This window comes from Pimephales promelas, chromosome 8 (genome assembly GCF_988280905.1).
Source record: "Pimephales promelas chromosome 8, fPimPro1.hap1.1, whole genome shotgun sequence".
Lineage (NCBI taxonomy): Eukaryota > Metazoa > Chordata > Actinopteri > Cypriniformes > Leuciscidae > Pimephales > Pimephales promelas.
Window position 1 is genome coordinate 37,279,977 of NC_142776.1, and position 12,313 is coordinate 37,292,289.

Below are 12,313 nucleotides of genomic sequence, written 5' to 3' on the forward strand. Positions count from 1 at the left end.
CTATTTTTTTTGGAGGTGGATGAACTTGCTATGCATTAATGGTGTAATTCCTGTGGGTGGAGTTGGTTGAATTTAAACCGTGCTTTACAGATAGTTGCATCACACACTCACACGGGTACCAAGCAAAAGTAACCAAGTTTGTGTTTGTTTGTTTGTTTTTCGCGATGAAAGACTTTTGACAGACTGAGCTGATATGCGATTCTGTCACACCAGTCCCATGCTGTATGCATGCAATATTATGTTATCGGTATAGCTTTGAAACAGTGTGACTGATTTGACAGCATATTGACTGGTAGAGTATTGCAGAGGCCGTGGGTTTGAATCCTATAGTGCACAGATGAATTCAATGTTTGCTATGTGAAGAGTTCAGATGCAAAAGCCTCTAAATGCCATTTGAAATTTTCTTCTTTAATGATGATTTTTATCAAACTTGTATATTTTTAATTTCAGTAATTTCACTTAAATAACAATCAATAGGTAATTATCATTGCCATTTAAGTGAAATCACTGAACTTAAATATACAAGCTTGATAAAAATGATCATTAAAGAAGAAAATTTCAAATGGCATTTAGAGGCTTTTGCATCTGAACTCTTCATGTATAAAATCATAAAGATTTTGCATGCTTAACATAACTTTTAAATCCTTTAAATCACAAGCTGATTGATGGATCTCGAAGATGCAAATACATCCACGTGTTTGAGCATTATTATCTGTATTTATGGATCGATTAATAAAATCTTTCGTCAGTAGAGTGCATTGAGACCAGCGGACTATAGAGGTAAGCAAGTGCTGAACATTTGTACACACCTCTACGACCACTGTAACTCTTTTAATGGTCCATCGTCATTCTTTATATCCTTGTTCGTGGGTTCAAATGCGGCAGGAGGCAAAAAACCAAACTAGAATGACATGAAAGCTGATCAATATTTAATACAGCATTCTCTGCCCACTGACTGCATTTGCTCGTCCTCTATCAGGAAGAGTACGAAAGCTTTTGTTCACACACACACACACACACAATCCAGGCCTCAGTGAATGACATCCAGCCTCTCTAGTGGAGAAGTGGTGAGTTAAGGGAAGCTGGTGAAAAGAGCAGCATCAGCACCACCGTCCCTGCGGATCACTGAGCGCTTTAAATAGAGCAGCCTTTCCAGACATCCACGGCACTCCTGTTCCCGTGTAGAAGAGCCGTCGGACTGCGGTTCTGTTGTCATCGCTGAAAGTTTTATGACTTTCTTCTGGCCTCAGTATATCTGTCTTTATTTCTCTCCTCTCCACTTAGAGCTTTTCCCATCCCTCTCTCTGTCCTCTGCAGTCGCTTATAAAGTATGCCACATGAATTGTTCTCAGTCATCTGTGCAGGGTTTTTTTTCCCCTCCCTGTTGCTCATCTTTCCTGCGGTAAATCATTTATAAGTCGTGTGCGGGTCATCGGACGCACATCCTTTCTGTTTAATTAGCCATGTTTGCTCAGTCTAGCATCACTATCATTATTGCTCATACTTTTTGTCTGGGACTTTTCAAAACCGTTAACCCTAAGTATTAGAGCTTGTTGTGAAATGATAATACAGTCTTTGAAAGCATCGTTTATGCTTTTTTTTAATTCCCTATCCACTCCAAATAAATACGATTTTAGTTTAAAGTTTAAAGGAGTAGTTCACTTTTAAAAAACTTTTGCTGATAATTTACTCGCCCCCATGTCATCCAAGATGTCCATGTCTTTCTTTCTTCAGTCGAAAAGAAATTAAGGTTTTTGATGAAAACATTCCAGGATTTTTCTCCATATAATGGACTTCAATGGGAACCAAACGGTCCAAAAGACAGTTTCAGTGCAAACTGTTCAAAGGGCTTTAAAAGATTCCTTTCTGTTCTTTGATGTGCGTTCGTGACTCTCATATTCGAACTCGTTCATCAAAATGAACAAATCTTTTCCCAAGTCAATTCGTTCGTTTCGTTCGTTGAATGAACCAAATGACACGAAAAAAGATTCGTTCATTTTGAACAGGAGAATCACGAATGCACATTACAGAATAGAGCAAGGCGACCATTTGAGCTTATAAAACTTAAACTTTGTTATTTTTTTTTTTAAATGAGCAATCGTTTCGCTTGATAAGACCCTTATTCATCGTTTGGTGTCGTTTAAAGTCCTTTCAACAGTTTGCAGTTTGCACTGAAACTGTCATTTGGACCTTGAACCGTTTGGTTCCCATTGAAGTCCATTATATAGAGAAAAATCCATGTTTTCATCAAAAACCTTTACATATTATTATAAAATAAACCCATTAAAAAAAAAAATTTCATTACCAGCTGTGTTGTGCCGAAAAGTATGGGGTGTGTCCAATGGTTGGGGGTGTGCCGAAAGGTAGGGAGAATGTCGAAATGTAGGGGGTGTCCCGAAAGGTTGGGAGTTTGTCGAATGGTTGGAGGCATGCTGAAGGGTTGAGGATGTGTTGAAAGGTGGGGGCCGGGGTGTGCCGAAAAGTAGGGGTTGTGTTGAAATGTGGGATTGTGGTAAAAACTAGGGGGCGTGTCGAAAGGCTGGGGCGTGCTAAAGGGTAAGGGGTTTGTGGAAATGTAGGGGGCATTCAGGAATGTAGGGGTGTGCCAAAGAGTAGGGGCCATGTCGAATGTTAGGGGCGTGCTGAAAAGTAGGGGTTGTGTTGAAAGGTTAGAGGCTTGCTGAAATGTAGGGGGCGTGACGAACAGTTTCAAAAAGTAATGTTTCACAAAGTAGGGTAGGTAGGGTTGAATGTGTTGAAAGGTAGCAGTCATATCACAGATTTGAGAGTGCAATACTGTAAGAAAGCACTTAGCAACCATCTAAGTAGCTACATAGCAACACCTTAGCAACCGCATGGCAATGCCTACGCAACTACTCACAACACTAGCATTACAGTAGTGAGTTTTTCCATGGACAAATGCCACTCATTCTCCGGAAATATCTAATCATCTTGACATTAGTGTTAATGTGTGAGTGAAGCACCTCAAAATTTATCTCTAATTAATAATTAAATTGAAATGTCGTTCCAAAGAACATGATCCTCTTCTGAAATGAACATCAATTAAATCTGAAGCAGCACAGTAAAGCGGATGAAAGTTTAATGCTAGGTGTTTGAAACCTCGGTAAGCCTCTCTTACCTCACTCCTTAAATGTGTATAACTTTTCTATTTTTGTTGTATTTTATTTATGGAGTCAAAATCGTATTTAGAAATAAAATCCATAGTGGGCTGGTCTAGTCTTTTAAAGGGATACTCCACTTTTTTTTTTTTGGGGGGGGGGGGGGGGAATATGCTCATTTTACAACTCCCCCAGAGTTACACAGTTGGGTTTTACCGTTTTCAAATCCATTCAGCCGATTTTCTGATATTTAGAAGAATCTCAGTAACTTTCTGGTCTCATTGATTTCCATAGTATATTTTGTTTTCCTACTGTGGAAGTCAATGAGACCAGAAACTGTCTGGTTACTGATATTCTTCTAAATATAAAGAAATCGGCTGAATGGATGTGAAAACGGTAAAACCCAACTGTGTAACTCTGGGGGAGTTGTAAAATGAGCCTATTTCCCCCAAAAAAGTGGAGTATCCCTTTAAATGTAATGAGAAGTTTCAACAGTGCAAAGATGGGCTAGATCTTATGACGTTGAAGGGAAGAGGGTGTCCCTCCTGATCACAGCCTTCTTCCAATGCCGCACCGTTCCTATTAGATCAATTTGTGGCATGATAAGGAGGGAATGAAAACAAATTTCTGCCTAATTACCTTCAAACAAACAACCCCTCCATCAGTTCATTCCGAGGGTGACGTGATAAATCCATTTGGGCGCGGCAAGGCATCTGCACACATCCGTCCCAATTACAGCCCATCTGCCATGATGGGAGTCCTGGCCACCCGCCGCCCAAGGGTAAATTAGCCGTCTTGTCAGGTCCGCTTAACCGAACATCTGCACGGCAAGGAGTCGCAACATGTTTCACAAAGGCAGGTACATAATGCGGTTCTTCACCCCATACCTTCAGTACAGCATAGGACGCGATGGGGGTCTGGATGCGTGGCTCGTTCCAGATGGAGAAAGTGTGCTGGGTTGTTAAGGGAAAAGAAGTGCTGCGACCTTTTAGTGATTCAATTCCTGCTAATTCTAAACCAGCCTATGTAATCGATGCATGTAATCCCGTAATGTGTCTGTATGCATGCATCTTCACAGGAATTACCACTTTAATGCCGAGCGTCATTTGGTATGCGTCGTGCTCTGCAAACGCAGTCCGTGAAACTCAACCTGGCTCGCGGCCATTCAGAGTCCTTGATCATGCCAGAATCGAAGATTAACATGAAGGGAGAGCTTGGTCAAAGACTTATCTCTCCGAGGCTGAATCAAAGAGCCAGGGAGCCGGAGTCGCACCGGGTGTGGCGTTAATCGCTCCTGTGTTTTCAGTAAACTATTGCAGACTGGCCTATTGCAAGTCAGTTACACAGATTCATTTACATGTCATGTTTAGGGTAGATAAACACTGACGGAAAGTGTTGGCTGAAAGAAATAAACAGCAGTAAGTATTACCCTTACGAAAAAGAAGTATATTTCAAGTTCATTTTATGTAGTATACTTAAGTAATTTTCAAGTATATTTTTTTAGTGTACATTATGTAGTAAGTATACTAATGTCACTATGTACTAGTTGTTAACTTGTAAGTGTACTATTTTAATACCGCTTGGGACTAAATTGGCCCACTTTTAGTACATAAAAGTATATGAAGAGTTCAGATGCAAAAGCCTCTAAATCCCATTTGAAATTTTCTTCTTTAATGATGATTTTTATCAAACTTGTATATTTAAGTTCAGTAATTTCACTTAAATAACAATTAATAGGTAATTATCATTGCCATTTAAGTGAAATCACTGAACTTAAATATACAAGCTTGATAAAAAATCATCATTAAAGAAGAAAATTTCAAATGGGATTTAGAGGCTTTTGCATCTGAACTCTTCATATATTTAAGTGTAATAGTAAGTGCACAACTAGTTCATAATTATGTATCTCATGTGTACTGCAAGTGAATTTATGGGTATACTAGTAGTTTACTTTTTTACTGTAATACTTATATAAGTATACTTCGAATCCTTTATTATACTTTTAAGTATTTCTGGATCAAAAGATTGAGTACAAGAACAGGACAAATATACTTGCTTTTCTCTCAGTATAAGTCAAGTACACTTAAGTGTAATTTGAAGTATATTTCTGAGAAGTACATATAGTATACTTCTGAGAAGTACAGGAAAAATGTACTAATTATTTTTAGTTTAAAAGAAGTATACTAATGGCACACTTGAATAAACTTCTTTTTCGTAAGGGTAATAACTCGTTTTTTCCTGTGAAATGTGAAAGGGAAGTTATGAAACTCCAGGTGTGAATTGGAAATTGCTGTATCAGATTGATTTGTCTTTTCCGGAAAGGGGCCGAGTGTGTTCATTTTCTTGTTTTCTTGTCTTGTCTGTACACCGCTTTGTCAGTTTTCATATGGTTGGAGCTGCTTGCAAAGCTCAGCGCTAGACGGATGGTTCATGGCGAGCAAAATTAGCTTCAACTTCACAGCGAGAGCCTTCATAATGCGCTCATACTTTAATTTGCTTGTGTGTGTCCTGTTCTACCAGGAAAGCCATCCATAAAACAAGCTTTTTAGATAGATTGTCCTTGAATTAAATTTTTGCTTATGCAAATCTATATATCCATCCATCCATTCATGGGCAACACATATTCACTATCAACTGGGGTGTAATGTCACGATTCGATACATCTCACGATACGATATTATTGGGATACTCCAAGGTTAACAAAAAACGTACTGTTGATTAAAATGCTAAATTTGATATTACATTGTGGGTTTAAATCATTAGGCTTGGACTTGGTGCTTGTAAGCCAAGGACAATGGTGAATAACAATATTCATGATTCTGAAGCTGAAAATACAGAATTATTTTAGATGAATATGCTTGTGCTGTCACTGATTAGATATATTTAAAATAATGTCAGCCACTTTTTACTGGTAACATCAGACATTTGGCATCACAGGACCCACGGATAGTCCCACATTGCATTATTAGGGGCCAAGCACCGAAGGTGCGGAGGCACCTATTGTATCTGTGCCGGTTCTTATTATTATTATTATTATTATTCTTCTTCCGACTGGGCGTCTATGGCAGCCCATAGACCGGTTTGCGGGAAAGTTGTTTTGGTTTGACATTCTGATAGAGGACAGTCCCAACTTTAAATACACCAATTTTGGTGTCTCTAACTCATTCCCTCTAGCGCCACCAACTGTCCAAAGTTTCACTTTTATTATGCTAATAACTTTTGAACCGTAAGGCCTATCAACAAAATTCTTTTTTCCTCTTGTTCCTGAGCTCATGCCGATTCGATCGCACCCTATGACGTCATTTTCCGTCATAAAAAAACGGCCGCCATTTTGAATTTTCCAAAAAACCTACTTTTGCGAACTCGTCCTAGACGGTTTGTCCGATTTTCACCAAAATCGCACCGGATCATCTCCAGGCAGTGCTGACAAAAAGTTATGGAATTCAAGATGATTCGAATAACCGTTTTCGATAAACGCGTAAACAAAATTTACGTAGCGCTTGCGAAAACAGACGTGAGGTTGTATCTCCGCAACGCTTACTCGTTTTCACACCAAACTTGGTACGTGTTATCACAAGCATGACCTGAGGCTACGTGCTGCGTTTCGGCGCAGCGCCACCTAGTGGTCTGGAGATATGAAAAATGGCTATTTTTGCTCGTAACTTCTGAACGGTTTCTCCAAAAATCAAAAACTTGGTCTCGTTAGATTCAGGACGTCATGCCGAGTCGACCGATATCCAATTTTCCCAGATCGGCCATTTTGGCTGTCGGCCATTTTGAATTATGTGCTAAAATGCTGTATTTTTTGAACGCATGAACGAATTGTTACGAAACTCGTTATGGGTCATCAGTACGATGCCCTGAAGGAGCCTGAGAAGTTTCGAAACAGCGCCACCTAGTGGTGAATTGTTTTATTCAAACGCTTATAACTTTGGGTGTGGTACACTTATTTCCACGGGAGTCATATTTTTGAGGTCCTGAATCGTTGCCGAGTCCAACGATACCAAATATGTCGGGTTTCGTCTCACGGATGGCGTAGCGTAGCGATTTAGCGCGAAAAAAACACTTGGCGATATCTTCAAAACCGCTGTTCCGATCAAGACGAAACCACCGCCAGAAACACGGAATCATAGCTTGTTAACTATACGCTAATGCCCAAATGCGTAAATATTGATAGTAAGGGGTAGTAAAATTCAAACAAAGTCATGTGTCAGTCATTTTTTACGTGTTTTTTCATATAAATGTTTTTAACTCGGAAGTAAATTGAGATATTTGCACCAAAATTGACACACATATGTATGGGGTCACTCTGAGGACACATCAAAAAAATTGTGGGACTGAGCCTCTTGGTGGCGCTATAATAGAACAAAACGTGAAATTCCCATTGACTTCAATAGAGTTTTGTGAAATACAATGCTATACTAAACAAATGCTTTGGTCTAACATTACGAAACTCAGTGTGTGCCATAAGCAGCATGCCCTGAAGGTACTCAAAAGATTTTGAGACAACGCCACCTGTTGGTCAAAAGTTATAATTAATTTCTGAGAACGCGAATAACTTTTGAACAAATTTGCCTATTGCAATGAAACTGATCTTAATAGATTCGTTGGGTTATGCTGAAAACATAGATATCAGGTTTTGCATAATCAGCTAAACTTCCTGTCCGCCATCTTTATTTCTTTGAAAAACCTTCTTTTTCGAACTCCTCCTAGACCGTTTGTCCGATTTTCACGAAAATTGAATCGTATCATCTCCAGAAAGTGCCAAATAAAAGTTATGGATTGCGTGACGATAGACAAAACGGTTTTCGTATACCACAGCATCAAATTTGAGGCATGCTGCCAAAATGACCATTTAGGCTTTATCTCTGCAATGCCTTCACATTTTGACACCAAACTTTGCATGTGTCATTGTCACCTCACTCTGACCACATCACATCTATTTTGTAACTGCGCCACCTATTGTTCGAAAGTGATAACCCATTAAATCATATTATAAGTTAATGTTTATGTGATTTTCTTAGCCATTTGCCCAAAGTTCTCTCAAAATGCCCTTAATTGCTCCTTGCTGCAGTTGGTCTGCCACTCCTTGCCATTTTGGCATATGTTGCCGCTTCTTGCGCTTGGCCCCGGTAATGGCTGCTTGCAGCTATATTTATTCATTATAATCAACATTATATATAGTAGTTTAATGTAGTACTTGCACTAAAACTCTAGTACAACAAAAAAACTTGATTTTTTTCTCACACAGTCATTTTTATTTTGGGGGGACTATCCATGATACGTAGTGTTGCTTTGCGATATTGCGGCACGATATATTTTTTATATTATATTCACGATATATTTCACCCCTACTTTCAACTGTATAGGGTTTTTCACTCATAATAGCTCATAATAACTGCGTATTGATAGTAAAGTAGTTGTTATGTTAAGGTATTGGGTGGGTTTAACTGATGTAGCATTAATATGTTCTTTATAAATACTAATAAACAGTCATAATGTTAATAATATGCATAATAATTTGGCATTTTTGGAATGTATTTAGATGTCTTGGGTTAATTATAGCAAGAGTTTTTCTAACTCACAAAGAGCATTTAAAAGGGACATTAAAGGAGTAGTTCACTTAAAAAAAACAACTTTTGCTGATAATTTACTCACCCCCATTCCATCCAAGATGTCCATGTCTTTCTTTCTTCAGTCGAAAAGAAATTAAGGTTTTTGATGAAAACGTTCCAGGATTTTCTCCATATAATGGACTTCAATGGGAACCAAACGGTCCAAAAGAGAGTTTCTGTACAAACTGCAAACTGTTGAAAGGGCTTTAAACGACTCCAGACGATGAATAAGGGTCTTATCAAGCGAAACGATCGTTCATTTAAAAAAAAAAAAAAGTTTAAGTTTTATAAGCACAAATGCTCGCCTTGCTCTGTTCTGTGATGAGCTTTCGTGACTCTCCTGTTCAAACTCGTTCATCAAAATGAACAAATCTTTTTTTGTGTGTGTCATTTGGTTCATTCAACGAACGAAATGAACGAGTTAACGCGAAAAAAAGATTTGTTTTCAAAAACCTTGATTTCTTTTCGACTGAAGAAAGAAAGACATGGATATCTTGGATGAAATGGGGGTGAGTAAATTATCAGCAAAAGTTTTTTTTTTTTTTTTTAAAGTGAACTACTCCTTTAAAGACTGCAATGAAATAAGTGTAAATCTGAGGAGTTTTCCTAAAATGTATGCTTTTTTGAGCACTTTTAAGTACTTTGCTACTGTTTTCTACAATCTCATAAATGGTTGTCTGAGCGCTTTCATCCTCGTTTCATCCTCAAAAGGAAAGATGAAAGAAATCCTTTCCAGACCCTCAGACGTTTCCCTCTCAAGATTAGAACACCAGCCAAGACAATGGCTCTCTTATAACATTAATGATTATGTAAAATGGATAGCCTTTGATCAGACATGTGCCTCCAGAGAAAACATGCTTAATGAAATATTCAGATGATATTCAGACGATCACTTACTGAATTTGAACTTTGCACCGCAGACATTATTGAGCTTATGCATCGTGATCGTCGCAGACGAAATCAAAATGATAGGTTTGCGACTTTTAGGAGCCAATCGGACCGTGATATATAAACTACAGTCTATTCATGTTCATGCTATTATTAGTACAGTAATACTTAAACCATAAAAATGTTTACGTTTATATGAGCTGTATGATGAGCCAAACGATGACAGCAGATTTAATTAAATGTCGATGTATTGTCCAGCAGAAAGCAGACAACAAAATTGAACACAGTGCAGGATTCATCCCAAACCATCATAAAACACAAACATGACACTGCATTAAAACTACAGCACACTCGTAGAAGAAATGGTTCTATTTAGAACCAGAAATGGTTCCATCCCCCGCTTCATATATGGAACTCCAAAATGGTTCTATATAGAACCATTTTTTTGGTAAAAGGTTCTATTGGCCAAGTATTCTATATAGAACCCAGAGGAACCCTTTTTTTGTAAGAGTGTATAGAACCTTTTAGGGGTTCCAAATACGTAGCGCTAAAGAACCTTTTAAGGTTCTATATAGAACCTTTTCTTCTAAGAGCGTAGCTTAATTAAACACACATCAATAGATCAATATCAATTATTCCAGCAAAAGCTGCAATGTTATGAATGTTGCTATGTAGTTGCTAGGGCATTGTGGGTGGTTGCTAGGGTGTTGCTAGATGGTTTTCTTACCGTGTGAACTGAAAAGAGTCTTTTATTTTGGTCTATCGGACCAGAAAGTCATAAATCTGATTGCTTAGAAAAGTAACGGCATGATTTGAGGTATAAATCATTTCCGTATTGGGCAAATGCTGTGCGTGCATAAAGTTTAATACCTTGGGTTTTGGGTTTGTGCACGCAAGCTACTTTTGAACAGTCAGTCTCAAAACCTCCATAAGCGTAGTAACCTACATTGCTAAATCGCTGCTTTTGTCTCCACTTTTAGGAGGCTTAAAACAGATGCATGGAGGGAATTAGGTCAGACATTTTTTGTCCTAACTAAGAAATCCATATTAAATACATCAGCGTTCCCTAAATTTTAATTGGTTGGACTTTTCTAGGAGCTGAAAGGCCAGCATATCTGCGCATGCAGCAGTGAGTTTAGCCGCCGGTTCTGTGCTTATTTAAACAACACTGACAGATCAAATGTAAGAACGACGGCATGCAGACGCTAATTAACATAATTCAGCACAGATTAAGGATTCATTGGTTTATTGAGACGGATGCTGCTTTTGTTTTCCAACTCATTCATTTATTAAATGATCCATCTCAATTGTTTGCCTTTTCAGTTCATGTTTAATTCCTCATTCATATCTGCACTCCACCTCACGGCAAAGCTTCGTGAAAGTCTCATTTATTTGTAATCCTTTCTACACTTCTCCTCTCAATCATGGCTTGTTAGTAAATGAAGACATTGGGATGGCAGATACATCACTTATTAACCAGTCTCAAATCCTCATGAATAATGCACTCAATTGACCGCCTTCGGATGTTATTGACCAGATCCTGCCTTAGCAACTGTTGCTGGGTGCAGTATTCAGATCGGACAAGGTGTTGCTCTCTTCTAAAGATTTGTTGCAATTTTAAGTTTGTTTGCAGTCGGTATTTATAGATATTCAACCAACTTGCATTTCACAGTCCAAATGCACTAATGTACTACCTTCATTCATCATGTCTCAAATCAACTCATTTTAGCATAACACATTCAACAAAGGCAGCAGGCAGCATTATACAATGTAACATTTGTAAAATTTATTTACTAAGCAAGAAGAACGACTCTCTATGCGGTTTAGAATTCACTGCAGTTTTTGTTACATAGTCCGCGTTTGTATTACGGGACCAAATTACATTAGTATATTCAATTTTAGTCCACTGGTTAATCCAGTTATGCTGCAAATAATTTATTCTGCAAATGTGTTTACGTTGTAGTTTATGCACGTTTTCTTACGAGATAAAAGTTTATCTGACTCAAATGAGCGCATATTTTCAGAATAGTTTTTACCTACTGCTCACAAAACTCTACAAAACTCTACACACAATTCTCAAAACTGCACACACCTTGATCTCCTTCAAAATGCAACACTGCATTCAAAATGCCATAAACACATGTCATTTCAAATGGAAAACACTTCTTTCATAATAATACATTTTTGGATATACCATGTAAACACTGCTGTTCTAAGTCTTTCATTGGCTTATATCTACATTTCAAAAAATTCAAGATTTGTTATCACAACATTTTTGAAGATTTGGCATGTGGTTTTGCACTTTGAGTGAGAGGTTTCAAAAATCGTGTGACATGAAAGATTTTGTGTGTAAGCAGTTGGTAAAAACTGTAAAGCACATATTGGCGTTTCCATTCAAACATACACTCTAAAAATTGCTGGGTTGTTTTAACCCAACTTTGGGTCAAACATGGACAAACCCAAATGTTGGGTTAAAAATTTCATTTTAAAATTTTAACCCAACTTCAACTTTCACAATCAACTATACATTTTTTAATTACATTTTTAACCCAACATTTGGGTTTGTCCATATTTGACCCAAAGTTGGGTTGAAACCACCCAGCATTTTTAGAGTGTAAACACTGTAAAAATTGCTGGGTTGTTTTAACCGAACTTTGGGTCAAATATGGACAAACCCAGCCATTGGTTATT

The 12,313-nt window shown here is 37.9% G+C and overlaps 1 protein-coding gene across 5 annotated transcripts in view; it reads left to right on the plus strand.

Annotated features, from left to right (window-relative positions):
* Positions 1 to 12,313, plus strand: part of cdh22 (cadherin 22) — a 289,056-nt gene that overhangs the window by 272,251 nt on the left and 4,492 nt on the right. The window lies entirely within an intron of this gene.